General features: G+C 30.0%; 1 protein-coding gene across 1 annotated transcript in view; it reads right to left on the reverse strand.

The window, feature by feature from the left end:
• The window catches only part of LOC145675796 (knirps-related protein-like), a 56,065-nt gene extending 38,426 nt beyond the window's left edge, over window positions 1–17,639 (reverse strand). The window contains exon 1 of the mRNA XM_081746498.1: window positions 16,811–17,639. The gene's annotated coding sequence lies outside the window, so the exon portion shown is untranslated. The remainder of the gene's footprint in view (window positions 1–16,810) is intronic.
• Window positions 17,640–18,031: the final 392 nt, after the last annotated feature.

An 18,031-nucleotide genomic window follows, 5' to 3' on the forward strand; every position in this document is an offset into this window, starting at 1 on the left:
AATGGTAAAAATGTCTATAGAGAAAATGAACGTTATCTAGAGACATTTTCTGTCAGAGTTAACTGGAATGTTTTGTTGGAATGCTAACAGATATTGTTTTAGAACAGAGGCTCAGAAACTTCATATAAGTTACCTACAAGATTTATAATGGGAAAACATATTAAAAATGAGTAATCGTAAGAGTTCAACGGAGATGTTTGCTCTTCTCAGTATTGTTTATTAGCTCCTTAGAAAAAATAGAAAAGAAGGGTCTTTAAGGAAACAACAGTATTTCAGTAAGAAGCGGACAAATAATTTTCTTGTTGAGAAAGCTGAACGAAAGATGTGAAGAAGAGAGGATGAAAAATGCTTAAGAAAGCAATGGTGATTCTAACGAAGTATGTGTGCGAATTACAAAAAGAGCAAGGAAGAAAAATAGCTTTTGGTATCTATTATCAACTGGGGAGAAACAAAAGACATGATAAAATGACTAAAGAAGTCTTTAGCATAAGGAAGCATCTTTTGTAGGTTTTTTAATTAAAAATCACGAAATAGGGTGATAAAATTATATGTGAGTATTGTGTTGTACGGGTTGGAAACAATAACATTACACAAAAGCGACTAAATGATTAGATATTTTCGAAATGTGAGTATAGAGTAGAATGAAAGAAACGTATATGAAACAAGAACAATGAGGAGTTAAAAGCGTAATGGGCGTAAAAACCATTCATATTAGAAGTAATTTAATGAAGTAAAAAAAAATAGATTAGGGCATGGTTTGGAACAAATTTTATTTGACATGAAATAAGATATCATGAAAGGAAGAAAAAAGAAGAAGAAGAGAGGGAGCCTACAGTTGATAATGTAAAGGATTCTAAGAGTGTTTAAAAGGTCTCCGTAATTTCGGAGAAGTGATCTGTCAATGAGGCGGAATACGTATGATTATGTTACTTCCCGCAACTTTATCTTGGCTTTTGGATTGTATATTGTATAATCCGTGCACTACAAATGATCTTCCAGGTTTGCTTTCGTGGTTCTCGTAGACTGAACATTACTTCAATAAGGAAAGAAAAAATAAAATTCAAGTTAATTGCGTATCACATTATAGTTGAGAATCAAACAGAAATAGAGTGTATAAATAATAGATTATACTGTACAATTTAATATGACTAACATTATGTAAATTCTAATATCTAATATAGATGTATTATTACATTGTTAACCGTCTTTAATTATTTAAAAAAATAATATTTATTTTTATCTATTAATACCAACATAACATTATTGGATAATTAACATATTTTTATAATACATGTATCCTGGTTTTAACATATGCTAAAAATATTTTTAATGATAAAATTTGCTTTCGAAGGTGATGAGAGTAAGTTGGTCCGTAGAATACTCTGAGTAATAAAAATAGTCCCTACTTAAAAGAAGTTTGAGAATCGCTGGTATACGGAAAGACAGGGAATTAGACTGAAAAAGCATAAATCTTTAAGAGCACGTAATTAGGTATCTTTGAGAGTTTCCTTGATTCTTTGGTGTATGTGTGTAAACTTGTGAAACTCCTAAAGAACGCTTTGTCCTTATTTTGTTTTAATCAACTATTTGATTTAATATTTACTATTATAACTGAGTTAAGTGAAGCGCAGATCTAAAGTCTTGCCGTTCGGCATGTATATGGAGTGTTACTTTGTCGAAAGTGGTTAGTAGTTTTCTCTTATAGTGTGAGAGGTCTCCGTGTGCTTTGTGAATGCAGCAAATATCCATTTAGATTTAGAATTTAAGTCCATGCTCATCAAGTTTTAAGGACACCAAACTTCAAAGAATTACACAAAAACCTACATGAAAAATATTTCAAAATGAATAAATAAACTGATATATTTGATAACGATGCTGTAAAGTCACTTTTTGGTCTAATGCGGAGCAGAGAGAATTTATAGTCGTGGCGCATACAATAGTTGTTTCTTAGGTAGTCCCTTGAGTCCAAGAACAAGAAATGTAATTAATGGATATCATAATTTTTAATATTATTAATTTTGAATATAATAATATCTCATTTTGCATCATTTGCTTTAATCCTCCTACACTACTTCTTTCAATTACGAGTAACATACTTGGTACTTTCACCTCCAACTCGTATTAGCACAGTGTTAGTTTTCATTAACATCCATTTCTGATACACTTGTAGCTTGTACCTTGGCAGAGTAATGATGTTCCTTTCCATTTAAATTATAAGAGCGATATATATATTCTGATGCATTATGCTCTGCATAATAGTAAAAATATTTTTTATCTACGTCTCAGACCAGTTCAGAGGGAAAACGGTTCGGTTCATGATTGCAAACATCAGAGTTAGAAAACATACAACTTCAGAATACTGAATTATAAATAATGAATATGCAACTTGGAAAACAAAAACTAGCGAAAAATTGAAAAGTAACACGGGAAAAAACATAAAATAATAGTAAAATCCCAGTTTCTCTAAAGCTGGATTTCTCAACCTCTAACGTTGGAATTAAGAAGTAGCAGAGGAAGCTGTAAAAGATAAATTTAATTAGAATATAGAAAATATTTTTAAAGGTTATTTTAAATTTCTCATTTTTATAGAAAATTTTCATTTGCATATTCATTGTTAAATGCATATTGAAATACAATTTGAAATGAAAGCTAGTATGAAAGCTGAGCCTGGTATGGTTTCAATGTTTCACAAGTGATAAGCAGTAATTATCAAAAACCTCTCTTATAAGGATCACTGACAAGAGGATGTGATCGAAAGGAGGTCGTGACATGAGATAATTGGAGAAGGTCTGCTCAAAATAATCCAACCCTTCATTGGATGCAAAATTAAAATCCCGTAGGTCAAATACGCACTCAATTCTAACTTTAATTTGATTTTAATTTAACGTCCCGTTCAGCAGCGGAGCTACGTGAGACGGTTCTACTGATTAATGTGGAATTCAAACCATATGAGCTCCCGCCAGGAATCGGACCCGCGTCTCCCATGCGAAAGGCGCGTACGCTAACCGCTTAGCCACGAAGGAACTCAATTCTAACTTTAATAAAACTAGCGTTATTCAAATACCACTATTGAAAACGGAACGTTTGTCCAGCTTGTTCAATTAGGAAGAGGTAAATACACAATGCTTCAATAATGCACGAAATAAGAACTGTACAGTGGCTCTGTCACCAATAAATTAATATTGGTAATATTTCAACTCGCCGAATTATGCGAATACAAATCATTATTATTGCAACAATTAAAATGCACAAATTATTGACAAAACTCTAAATGATCTTTTTTTGTTTCAGTTCTTAACTGTAACTACATCGACAGTAGCGACACCATACGGCGTAACTCTGAATTATTCTAGCTACTACCGACACTAGCCTCACCAGGCGACACAACACTAAAGCTTTTGCTTCCACTGGAATGAATAGGGACTTTCTCAGTATTTAACCAGTCAATAAACAGATCCATCGTAGCTAAATACAAACTTTCTTTAGAAGTGAACATCTTTTTACTAATTTGATAAAGCTTCTACAGTCTGTCTAAAAAGAGTTTCCGATTTTAAATAATTATATTTTTGGTTATTTACGTCGTGTTTATTGTATCAGCTTGTATATTTTTTAGTCATTTGTATTGTTGTATTTGCTTCTTGTTCCATATGATGGTATATTTCAGTCTACATTACCCAATATGGGACGTTCAGGGCACAGGGAACACAAATCAATTTCCAAAATTGGGAGAAGAAAAGATATAAAGCTTGTACGCTCCGTTTAAGTACGTTATACATGAAAAACGAACATCGCTTTTAATACAGTAAGAGCTATTTAAAGGAGCATCAGGTAGAGAGAGATTAAATATGAAATATGTCCAAAATGATCAAAGAGGACTCCAATACTTTGTGCACTAAACTTTCATATGGTTATATTATTATTATTATTATTATTATTATTATTATTATTATTATTATTATTATTATTATTATTATTATTATTATTATTATTATTATTATTACATCAGTTGCTAGGTTCTTATTTCATGACTACATGAATGTATTCGCAACACGGAAACAAATACTAAATAATATTAAATATTCATTCTTTGTGAGTACTATGAATATTGGACAATATTTCCAAATATTACTATCCTAGCTTATCAAACGTTACGAGATTTTTTAGAACAAGACATGCTGAAATAAATTCCTAATTGATAATTTTCCACAGAAAGATCAGAATTCAGTAAAATATATTAAGTATGATAATCTAGGTCTGTTCAAGGAGAATAATACGAAAGTTTAAACATATATATGAGACATACGTCTTACTAGCTCCATAGGTAGTCATTTCTAATATGTCTGACGCTATCTGTTTTTTAAGTTGTTATGTTTAATATTATTACAACTAGTATACTAAACATGACATCAAGTTGAATCAATAAAAGATATCTGAATTTTGACCTGCAAAATTCAGATATCTTTTATTGATTCAACTTGATGTCATGTTTATATATATATATATATATATATATATATATATATATATATGGAATTTATTTTTAAAATTATCAAACACCTACATAACTTTCTTAAAAATGTTATATTACTGTTCTTAGCATTCTAATGAATTATTATTATAACCAACAACTTTACTGTCTAATGATTCTTCAAATCATTTGAGTAACCGACAACGTAATTGACAATGAATTGAAAATTCAATATTAATTTAATGATTACATTTATTTACCTATTGATTTCTAGCAACAAAATTGAAGAATTAACACCAAAAGCTTGACAAAATCCAAAATTATTTTTATCAAGAAATGGGATGCTACTGCCGCTAATTATCTGCCAAAATATAGCATTTAATCATTAATTTCAATAGATAAAAATTTATTTTCATATAAATGAGTTATCTAAATAGATGAATCTTGATTTGCAGAAACAAAAATGCGTTATTATCGAAGTAGAAATTTTAGGGCCTCTCTCATTTCTAGTATCAATGAGTCATCGTTGGAAAAAGGAAATAAACGATAAATTGTATATGAAGTTTTAACTTGATTTATTTCCTTCATCTATCTTAAGAACTTTTCCAAACCTCTGCATGGTTGGAATTCTTCAATGATGCAGTCATGTATGGAAATATTGTCAAGTGGAGGAAGGAAATAAAGCAAAATTTTTGTTGTTATTTTTACATTAGCGCTTTTTTCTACTTTCAAGTAATGATTACATTGTAAGTCTCAACATCCAGAAAACAATATGAAATTAGAGGGAACAATGTTTTGTGTCAATAGCTGATACTACGCTGTTGCAATTATCATCTTTATCTTAGCGCAATAGTGGTGATTCTAAAGGTTAAAGTAGCGCATACAGTAATCATTTATTTCCGTCTAAGCTGTGCTAGTTTTTCCTTGAAGGAGTTGCATCACATATATATAGAGGAAGAAAAAGAGAGTGATTGGAAAACCTTGAATACGAAGATGACAAAAGGTGAAGGGCATTACAATATTACGTTTTTGAACAAGCATTCCCTCTATATAAAACTTATTATTTTGTCTTCCATGTTAGACGCACTGAGTGCGCACATACTTTCTGTATCTTTTAATGAATATACTATTATACAGTTGCTTCCAGAAGAACTGTCCGCTTATGTTTTACCATAAATCAAATGCGTACTCAAATACCTAAATGTGTGTTCAAGAAATCACAATGGTAGTCTGAAAAATAATAAAATACTAGAAAGCCAACTTCTCACTACTCGAAAGTAGTAGGCCTATCATATTACAGATAGCGGCATTTTGTGGCTGTTGAGATGTTACACTCATTGCTTGCATGATATAATTTGGTCATTTGTATAAGCGAGTAAAATTAATGAGATCCCATGAAGGTGTTTTTATTTACAGTATAAAAGCTTAGATAAGATTTTTATTGCCAAATATTAAGTTTGTAAAATTCAATCATGTGTTTCTTGAAAGTACATAATCATTCGATTTTTCAAATAACTATATATAATTTTAGGATTGTTTTCATCAAACTTAACTTTCATTATTATTATTATTATCATTATTATTATTATTATTATTATTATTATTATTATTATTATTATTATTATTATTATTATTATTATTATTATTATTAAATACGTGTTTTTCAATGGAAAGCTATCAGATGTTTGCAAAAATAGTTTTTAAAAACCAATGTAGTTTTTTTTTTAATTTTAATAGACCATAAACCCTACATATAAAGTAAATAGAATTATTATGAAAATTTTGAGAAGAAAAATCTGTGAAATATAACTAATAAGTGGTTAAAAGACAATTTCTCATGGTAACTGAAAGTTGCTGAATAAGACGGGAATCTAACGGGAATCTAAAACAGAAGCTCTTTTGCGTACCAGTAAACAAGAAAATATACAGGAATAGTTAGAATTGTTTTAATTCTTTCTTTGTGTTGATTATTCTCGGGCAGGTCATTATGAAATTGTTATCATTTTACAATAATTGCAAACATTTTTTTTTAATTTTTAAGTATCTATTCTGGTAAGTAACACAAATCAAAATAGGCTACTGTCTTTGATGGTAGTCAAAATACATATATTTGAAGTTTCTTCATGATTTCAAATATAATAATGTTCAAAATATCAAAATAAATTTTAGGAATATCGTGCGACAGATTTTACTGGTGGAAATAAATACAGTGCTTCTGTTTCATAAATTAAAGGCTATTTTCTTTAATATGAAAAGCGGTTCTAAATTTCAAAACTGATGCATTTCAAAACTATCAAAGCGTTAGAGTATAATGTATCATTTTGAACTCGAAACCTTACACACTCACAGGTACGTCTCACAGGTATGTCTCTATATCAACAATTTCTGTCTAGAGTTGGCAGATATTAGTTGCTTGTTCCCGTAAGAATATGCAATGCTGAGTTTTGAAAGAAAATTGATCCTGTAGCCCCTGAAAAACTCTATTCCTTACCGTAGCAAAAAATGCATTTGCTCAATCAAAATAAAAATTGTCCCCATTTTTGAACAATGAAATCCTACCAAAATTCACAATTATCCATAAAACTGAATATCTATTAACCTCATGCCTCGTAATTTTAGAAAAAAAAAATCACGAGGACAGTACATATCGTATGTGATTCATACAACTCGTCCCGCCTTGGTCGAACTTGTCGTTGAAATGGACTTTGATTTGATTAGTACAAATGTGAAATATTTTCCTATGGAGACCGTTGGTTCCCAAGTTACGGACCAAAAACACATTGATTGCTACTCAGAATAAGAACTAAAGGAAAACACATAGAAAAACCTGTTAACTATTCGTTTCAAGTTAAATATTGTGTGTATATGTACTCATAATAAAGTTTGGCTAAAATCAATGAAAGACTTTTATCCGCAAACGTAAAATTCTCCTTCATAAATCACAATCCTATACATTTTGAAAAAAAAATGTATTTTATATTAATCCTCTCCCCCACCTTACTCAATCTTTAATATTTGATATAACTGAGCTCCCATTTGTTAATCACACAGTCAAACCACTTTTGTCAACTTTCTCCATAGCAGTTGGTCATAGGAAATCAGGATATAAATAAGGATTTCTGGGACATTGAATACTATTATTCGTACTTTTCCGTCGGTTCATAAAATAATATTATTGAATTATCTAATGTTAGATCCCAGGCCATAGGTTTGGAGAAGTAGCGAATTCCAACGTAAGTTTAAAAACTTCGATTATTACCATATATCCTTTTGTCTGAAAGTAAGTATGATTCAATAAAATTTTACATCAAATTAATTTAAACCAGTGTTGAAGGATTGTTCCTAGATGCGTCATTTGGGACTTAAAGACTAGAAATTTCTGAGTTTGAGGTATATATGTATTTTGATTAACTACTTATATTGGAGAGTCTTCCCAGCCCCCCTCCCACAAGCAAAATCTGAAATGACGTTACTGTTTGTCTATTTCAAAATTTTAGTTATTAATCACATTTAACCCTTTAGTTGTTGTATTAAGTTACAGTGCTGCCCTACTATTGCGTAATTATCCTACTGCAGCGAAGCTAACAAATGGTATGCACTACTTTTCTCACTCAAATTCCTTCAATTAAATCAAGTTGTACTGTAGTTATTAACCGTACACAAACATTTTCTTGAGAAATACGAACATAATTAGAATGTGTTTTCGGAAAACTTTCCCCACAGAAAACTCATATCAAAAGTAAACCAGCTCCCAAAGATTTTTTCCATAAAAGATGACTTATGATATATGTTATGGTTATTACTGATATATTTGTTTATAAAATATCAACAAAATCGCATAAAATTAATTTACAAAACTGTCCAAAACAACTCACTCCTAAGAATAAAATACTCGTTGTGGATAAGTCAACTCTCATAGAAGTGATTTATGCAAAATTATAGCAATGTTAATGAAATGTTTATTTAAAAGTTATGAACAAATCGGACTGAGTCGTTTTTTGAAAAAATTATCCGAAAAAACAACCCCAAGAATAAACTAGCACTCGCAATTTTTCTGAACAAACAAGTTATACTACATGGTCAGGTTATTAATGAAATATTCATTTACGTAATATGAACTAAGTCGACTTTGAGAAAATCGTCCGAAAAGAACCGCTCCTAAGAGTAAACTACCGCTTTTAGATTTTTCCAGGACAAATTAATTATGTCATATCGTTAGGTTATAATTGAAATATTTATTTATGAAATATGAACAAAATCTATTGAGGTTTTTTTTTTTTTTTTTTTGGAGAAAATCGTTTAAAAATTCATCTTCAAAAATAAACTATTCCTCGTAGATTTTTCAAGCCGAGTGAGTTACGCTATACTGTCAGATTATTAATGGAATATTTATTTATACAATACGAATAAAAGCGCTTAAGTCGTTTTTGAGAAAATCATCCCGAAAAAATAAACTTCCCCTCGTAGATTTTCTCAAGACAAATGAGTTATGCTATATTTTCAGAATATTAATGAATTATGTATATATGAAATATGAAATAAATTCCCTCAGTCGTTTTGAGAAAATCATCCCAAAAATTTCACCGCCAGGAGTGTAAACTACCCTTTCTCGATTTTGCCCAGAAAATGACATACCGCTACCACAGTATGGGGTTGATATTGAGAAACTGATTTATAAAGTGTAAACAAAATCGTTAGAGCCGTTTTTGAGAAAATCGCATTTTTTATTTTTATCATTCAGTAAACTCTCTTAATTGTTGGGGGTAGTAAGAAAATTCGAGATAACCCTGAAGAATTACATAAAATCTTAAAATTCAAAATCTAGTTGGGTACATTATACAGTGTAACCTCTAGGCGAGTATACATCAGGAATAACGGAGAAACAGACGGACATATATCTAAAACAAACGTTTCAGTTATCTACGACCCATAAAACGTGTAAATCTGTTGAAATTCCGTAATCATTTTTTTTTTTTTTATGATCATTGTACATTCTTCTCTCCTTTCGGCGCTCGAAAGTAAACACGAAAATAAAGCTTCTTATTTAAAAGAAAATAAGTAAAAAGAAAAAAATAATCCCACGTAAAACCAAAACGGATTAGTAAATTTTTTTGAATGAAGTATAAAAGAAATCAGAGTTTGAGAAGTGACACTAAATATATACCATGAATAGAAATTCAATATCGAGCACGATTAAATTCCTACGTAAAACCTAATCAGCTTGATAGAATTTGATAAATGAAATGTCAATAAACTCATAATAATTTGAAAGGTGATTCAAAATAAATACCATTATCATCATCATTATTATAGCAAATCTACCATTGATGGCAGATTACTTACCGCGACTGAAAAGCTTCCGTGCTCCACGATCTTGCGCTATCATCTTCGTCTTTACGTACGACTTTTCTGTTTTGATATAATTCATTAATTGTTATCTCCTTCGCCCCCTCCCTCTCTTTCCTTCCACCATTTTCACCTTTAATTCAACGTCTCTCATGATATAGTTCCTTCTTGGCTAACGTTCCAACCATTTTCTATTCTTCTTCTTAATATCTACAATTGTTCTTTCCCCATCATTTCTAACACCCTCTCACTCGTTTTCCGCTCGACCCAGCTAATTCTCTCCGTTCTTCTCCACATCCACACCCAAATACCAAAAATTGAAATTCAATATGGTGGATGATAAACGCCATATTGTAGAAACGTAAATTTCATGTACAGTCTAAAGTGCTAGATAGAATTTCGTGAATTTCAATACATTCGTGATAATCTCGAATGTGATACTGAATATAGCATCAATTTAAAAACTAAATATGCCAGATTGTTAAGAAGGAAGGAAAATTGAATGTTAGTGGAAATATTGTGTGGGGTATCAAATGAAAGAACTCGTCGATATGATTTTAAATATTTATAATATATTTCTTTTTTTAAAAAAAAAAAAAAGGTTCAGGATTTTATTTATTTCGTATAACAAACATAATTTCCTGAAAGAAAATTGTAAATCATTTCTTCAACAAGCTTTAAAATATATAGATTATGGTTTTTAGCTCAACTATTCAGTTTGTATAAGATACGGAAGGAAAATAGTATTGTGGTAGTGAAAAAATTGGATTCGAGATTTTAATGGATGTACGTAATCATACCGAAAAAATTTCAATCCATGCACCTTGAATGTTTGACCCACGTATCAGCACACATTTAAACGCTATGCCGTTTAACACAAAATTTTAAACTTAAGATTTTTATAGAAATCTGTAGGAACATTTTTTTTAAATTTCGTGTTGACCACAAAAATACGGGTGGTGTGCTGGAGGGTGAAATACGGAAATTGAGGCTTTGTCATAAACGAATAACGTTTTATGGAATATTTCAGAATTAAGTACCGTATATAATTAACAGCCGTACAAAATGGTACATGTAATTTCTTTGGGAAAACTGCAGAGCAGATAAGTTAACCTTGATATAGAATATTTCTCAGATAACTTCTTCGAAAACAAGTCGAACCATTTTAATCATATTTCATAAATACGAATATACATTACACTAACAACTGTATAATATCGCAAAGTCGTTTTGAAAAGAACACAAGGGTAGTTTAATCTTAGGGATGAGTATTTATATTATAATTTTCTCAAATCAATTCATGTAATTTTGTTCATGTGAATATATATTTCATTATCATCCTTACAATAAGTACGTAGTAAGTCATTTCGTTTAAAACAATTCATTATTTCCTTACAATCTTCTTCAAAAAGAGGCTTAGGTGATTTTGTTCACCTTTCTTAAATAAATATTTCATTAACAAATCTACATTATAGCCTGTAATTTTCTTTGAAAAATAATAGAATCTGTAGTTAAGTATGATTTCTTTAAAATTTACTTTCAAGCGAAAATAGTATTAATGAGCCTTAGTGAAAAAAATAGATATTTCGACTGATTTACACATTTTATAGCTTCTACAGTCAGTGACAAAAGTTCTTTCCGTTTGGTAAAATCTGTTTTTGGAATAACGGGAACGTTCAACAGTGATATGGCTGGAACGTACAGAAAATTGCATTTTTTAAATTACTGAAAACTACTCAAATTATCCTTCCATTTGTGAAACTAATTTCATCAAATAGAAAGAGCTTTTGTCACTGAATGTACATACAAAAAGTGTTTTTTTTTTTATTCCATCTATCCGTTCGGTCATATGTACACAGGCCTAGAGGTATTACTTTTCAATGTAACGATACAAAATCTTAATACACTTGTTGGATAAGATTATGCAGATGAGTGTTTGGAATTGCCGGTCTTCAATAAACTATAGGGATGGTTTACTGGAAAATACAAACAAAATTTTGGAATTTACTAAAACATGGCTGTAATGATCCTCTTGGTAAATTATGAATAAATATATTTTCGAAAGAACCGAGCTGTTAAAAGTGGGGGAGATCGTCTTTTTAAAAACAAAATTTGAAACATTCTTTCAGTTGTAATTTAGAAATCCTTTAAAATTATACTGGAATAATCTTATATTTTCTTAAATCTATTACATTTTAATCATATCTTTTATATGAATGTTTTATTTTTGTTTTAAGTCTCACTATTAAATAATAAATTCTCAAAGAGTAATTTTAATTTACGTGTATTAATATTTCTACAATCTTATGCCTATGCTTTTCCAGGCCTAAATATTTCAGTTTATTAATTGGAAAGAAGAACGAAACTTTTTAAATATTGATTTAATTTATAGATCTTTACGGTAAGAAGATCAGCAAAAATATCCCATGTTTAATAACTTCTTAAAATTATAATAAGACACGAAAGGAAAATAAAAAGCTTATTGAAAAAATCAATTTTGAAGAATGTTTGTCGGATAAACTTTGCCTTCATGGCAATAAAAATATATATAATTTTTTCTCTATGTACGAATATATATTGATACATTACAGTCATATCCTTGTATTTCCAAATATTTGGGATGAAAATTGTATTATTATATCTCAATTTGAAATTTCATAGAAAAATAGACACGTTATGTAAAATACATTTCATGTTTATGTCACATATGAAAAGTCAAATAAAAGCAAAAGAATTCGTATCGAACATAAAGCTAGTAACAAAATATAATACAAAATATTCTTTAATAGAATCCTTTATACATCCAAGAACTTTTACTTTAAAGAGAGAACTTTATTTGTTTGGAGAATTCCATTTCAAAGCAACATAATTTAATCCCAATATGCTGTTAATAACATTGCATATTCATATTTAATATGACACATAGTTAATTCCAAATATTCCCAATTATCCAATCCTTCGACCACTGTTTCTAGAGGACAAGAACTTCTCTCAAACTAATCAAATAAAAAAGGTATTGAAAATTTTAGAGAAAAGAAGTGTTTCAAGTGTTAGATTAGTTTTTAGATCTCAATTTTGAAGTTTTTTATGTTCAACGAAATAACACAGAAGCATTATACATTTCTAATTAATTCAAAATTTGATGTCTTTATAGTGGTTATCATATATGTTTGAATACTAATGAAGTTAGTTGTCTCTTTTACAATTATTTTATTTCAATTTCATAAATGTGGCATACTAGTTACTTTATAATACTTACAAATGTAAATTACGGCCTAAAATTACTGGATGTTTATTAAAGCTTGATTAAAATATTTCCTTCTGATGTTTAAAAAAATAATTTTCAACAGATTAGTTTAGAAAAAATAGAAAAATCAATTAGATTTCGAACCACCATCACCACCACCACCACAATAATAATAATAATAATAATAATAATAATAATAATAATAATAATAATAATAATAATAATAATAATAATAAATTATTATTATTATTATTATTATTATTATTATTATTATTATTATTATTATTATTATTATTATTATTATTATTATTATTATTTTGCTATTTGTTTTATTTAAACTGGCACTTCAAAGATGATTTGCTATCTCCATCATCAGAATTACAATTAATGACAATCGCACTGTGTTTCTGAAGATCAATGCAGTAAGTACCCCTTCTGTCCAAATAAAACTCGGATCAACATCAAAATTAAATTTATTTAATTAAACAATTTCTTATTGTAATAGTTTCAGAATCAAAATAAAGAGACAAAACTAGTAAACTTATGTACTATAACTGAGATTTATATTATTGAAGCATAAAATTTTACCTTCACCAAGAAGGAAAAAAATCAAACTATTTTCTATGTATTGTTATTTTCAAATTTAATTTAACCTCATCAATTATTTGCTATAGTTTTCACATCTATAATAAAATAAGCCATAATGAAATTTCCTTTACATTAACTTAAATCGTTAATGGTTTCCATTTCAGTTTATGGTATTTTTTAGTGACAGTAAGGACAGTAAAGACACGAAAAGAACGAGTAGTAAACAAAATGTAGATAGTAAGTTAGGTATAATTTGCAAAACTATATTATGTATCCCAGTTCCAGCTTTTCATTTACATCCCAGAAAACTGTAAGGGCAGTTTATAATGTCACAATTGCCATTCCCTTAATTTTCTGCACCATCTGAATAAAAATCCTGAACAGAATTGCTCCTTGGCTTTAATTATTTTCCAAGTGTCGAACTAACTACTTTCAAAATTTACCATATTGTTCATTGTTATTGTCCTGTTTACATTTTTAAACGTCGGAAGTGTAATGGATAACCTTAGTATAACATTTTAGAATAAATTAATTTATGGTAAAAATTCTATTTCAGTTTATTATTACTCTATTCATTTTAATATTCGAAGGAAACCTATTTAAAATGTTGAATCAAATCTCACGTAAAATCGGAAACATTTTCGAGACAAGATACTTACTATTTCAATTCTCTAAACAATTCATATTGATACATTGGATTTTTTCTACTATTTTCCTTGTTAAATAGCTTTGCGTGATGAACTCATAATTTGGTCTTATAGATTCGCTTAGGACATATTTATCCAGGAACAAAATTAAGACGTAAAATTCATGGAGAAAAACCATAAGACTCTAAAGTGGTACTTTTTAAAAATATAGTGAATATTTCATTTCAAATATTTTAGTTATTATTGATATTTAATAACTATACAACCTGCAAATTAAAAGCTTGTAAACATTACAGGCTTTAAACTGTTGTAAAAATGTTACTATTATTGCGAACTATTCAGAGAAAATCTGTTTCTAAAATCTAAAATCTTCCATGAGACAGTTTCAAAGAAGACCTCGAGAGCTTCTAAAGTGAAAAGTTTGTTAGTATACTCATAATAGAAATATACGTTTCATCTCTTTGCTGTTAATATTAAATGCATGTATGCAGTGTACGTAATAAACTAAGTAAGAAATATAAAAATGTATCCAAAATCGATTGAATAATATGATTATTATACTGTCATTGAAAGCACACTGTAGTTCCTAATTATGGAAATCAAACTTTAAAATGAATGTTGACTAAGTCAAATATCAATTTTATTCTAGAATTTTACTGAAAAATAATATTATAGTTGACATGATACGGATTTGCAAAGTATCAAAACGTATAAACGTATGATTAACGTTACCAATCAGTAACATGTTATAAACAACATGAAAACTAAATTTACTTGTGCAACAGTCAACAAAGGTATGAGGTTGTCCAAATACCTTTCGGTTAAATGATATATGATTAGCACCATCGTTGTTTCCTGTATCTCAAGTCTAAAATTCACTACTTTTTAATTTGTGTAGCACATACTCAGTACACGCTGCTAAGTAAACGCAAACACTGTTATTTCGCCACTGGGACTGGGACTGCTATTTTGCTACTGGGACTACTGATACCAAACTACGTACACTAAATATTTGGATATACAAGAGGCCTAAAGATAGCTTTTATAAATTTTCAACATATTGGTAGTCAAATAATAGGGATTTCTACTTAATTAGTAAAGCTTCTAATATCTAGTAGTAGGCACACAACTTGCATTAATATGTTGCAATTAGTTTGTCCCTAAAAAGAAAGCAATACAAGTATCCGTTATTCTCAAAACATTCATTTTGTATAACAGAAAGAAGCTATGAATAAAACTAACTACTTTTAAACATATTGCAGTAGGAGTTACAGCTTTCGTTTTCAACGAAATCTATATTGTCACGAATTTTATTATCGGTTCGATTATTTAAATTTTGATGTCCCTTATTTTAGATATATTACTGTTATTTAAAATCTAAAAGACAGATAATTCTTTCAGACCGAAAGACATTTTACAAAAGTACATTTATTTCGTCCGTGGACTAGCAAAGAATTTTGTTATGGGTTATTTTAATAATAATAAAAAAGGTTTAAAACATTCAGCAACACATTTGAAAATAGTCTTTCCGTATATATATATATATATATATATATATATATATATATATATATATTAGTCAATATATTATTATTTTGATAACTTTTATGATTCAACATATTATTATTTCAGAGTAATTAGATTTAATTAACCTGGCAAGTATACTTGGTTTAACAATTGTTCTTTTTTATCAATGTGCAACCACAAAATGTGCATGTTTCTGTTGACGCCAAAATGTCTTGACATTAAAGGATAAAACCCTTGTAAACGGAAGAAAGTTATTAGAAATGTTTTTCTTAAGCTTCATTACATTAAACACCTTTCGCGCTCCGTTCTTTCTTTCTAATTCGTTATGTTTGTACTCTCATACTTCGATATTTTGGTTAGTAAAAAAATTGCACTGGTAACGAAAAACGTATAAATATATGGAGAAACCAAACCTCATTATACACATGTAGTTTGACGCCATTATTTATGTTATTACTCCACTACAGAACACGACTCTCGTTTGAATTCATCATGAAAAATTATTCTTGAGTTTTTCTTTTTAATTTTTTTCTTATAATGGTCCAGAGAACGAAAATGTCATCTGTTCTTTTTCGTTCCTGTTCTTGGTACATCGTGCTTGGCGTGACCTTGGAAGAAGTTATTTCTAGGAAGCTTCCATTACGTGGTTAAGTGTTCTGAATTAGTATATATTTCCATTTACAATGGCTTCCGAATAATAATAGGATACAGGCTAACTTTTCACATGCTTTTCGGTGGTAACCCTCAATGAATACCCATGTTATTTCTTCAGTTGTAAAGCAAAAGGTGAAAAAAATAAAAAGATTTGAGGAACTAGAAGTAGCAGCAACAAGAAGAGAGGTGAGACGAAAACATGACATTAGTAAAACACTATTCTTTTAATTCTCTTTTTCACTACTTCATCCTATTATTCTTCGTTTACACCGTTTAATCTTAACCTTCATGTGTAAATTAAAAAAGAAAGAAATACAAAAACTTCTATAATACCTTTTAGTTACGCGTCTTCACCCCTGTTGAAATCACCGCCTGGAAGCATGTGGACGACCTCGGAGGTACCAATTCGCATCTGTTGAACACGACCTATTGTTAACGGAATACAGCATTGTTGTTGATATGCTATTAACTTGATTGTTCATTTATTTGTTGTCCAAATGTTTGACTGAAGTCAATGCTTGCTATTTGTCCGGTATCAAGATCTTTCAAAATATCCAAATATTGACAATAATCTTTCACTGATAACCACACAGTTACATTAAAATTTGTTCACTTTTTTACTTAAAAAAAACTTATCACCATAAAAACAATATATATTTTCTTTTAAACTTCTTTATCATCAGTGCTAGTGCTGTCATTTAGAATTGAAGACATTTTGCCGCATCTGACAGTTCGAAATTTGACAGTACAACTTTGGTCAATTAAATAAAACAATAACAATTAAAATGTAGCACTTGTTATCACAGTCACTCGCCACCTTTTGGGAGTCCCCGTCAGGTATGTCTAATCCTCCAGTGTTAAAGATTGTTCAAGGGGAGTGTCTTGAAGTGTTGGAGTGAGCCGCCGTCATTATAGCCACCAGCTGGTCTTCGTGTGATCGTCGGGCCGTGCTACGCTTGTCGTCAATGGGGAAGGGAAAAAGGGGTTCGCGGGTCTTGATGCGCGCCACGGACAACAAACATCCAGGACCACCTTCTTAACGTGCATCAACCTAGCACCAGAATGAGCTAACACCAGACTAAGAAGAGTTCCTTTGGCTTCTTTCCGAAGACCCGAAGACCAAGAGCAGTAGGAGAGGAGCGGGGGAAGAACGCACTAACTGCAGGAGAGGAGAAGCAAAAGAGAATTCCCCTCCTCCTCTTCCAACAGACCTGGCAGAGACCGACAGAGAGCGACTCTCTCACACTCTCTCAATGTATACATACACACACACATGGATAGTATCACACTAACTAAGTGCCTGCTTTGGCCGATAGATGGATTTTTAGTGTTAAACCTGAAGTCGTTCAGAGTCAGTCAGAAGAGGTAAGGCAAGAAGGCCATTGCACAATCTAACTCGACATAACTACTTATTGGGTTGCATCTTTGGCCTAAGGCAGAAAGTAGGACTTCTTGTTGCGATAGAAAACAAACGACTTTCGAATCTGTAATGTTAAAAGAGAATATATGAGAACACCCACCCACATTGTCTCTAAAGAAACAACTAGCTTGTGA

Source organism: Thermobia domestica, chromosome 18 (genome assembly GCF_964235325.1).
Source record: "Thermobia domestica chromosome 18, izTheDome1.hap1.1, whole genome shotgun sequence".
Lineage (NCBI taxonomy): Eukaryota > Metazoa > Arthropoda > Insecta > Zygentoma > Lepismatidae > Thermobia > Thermobia domestica.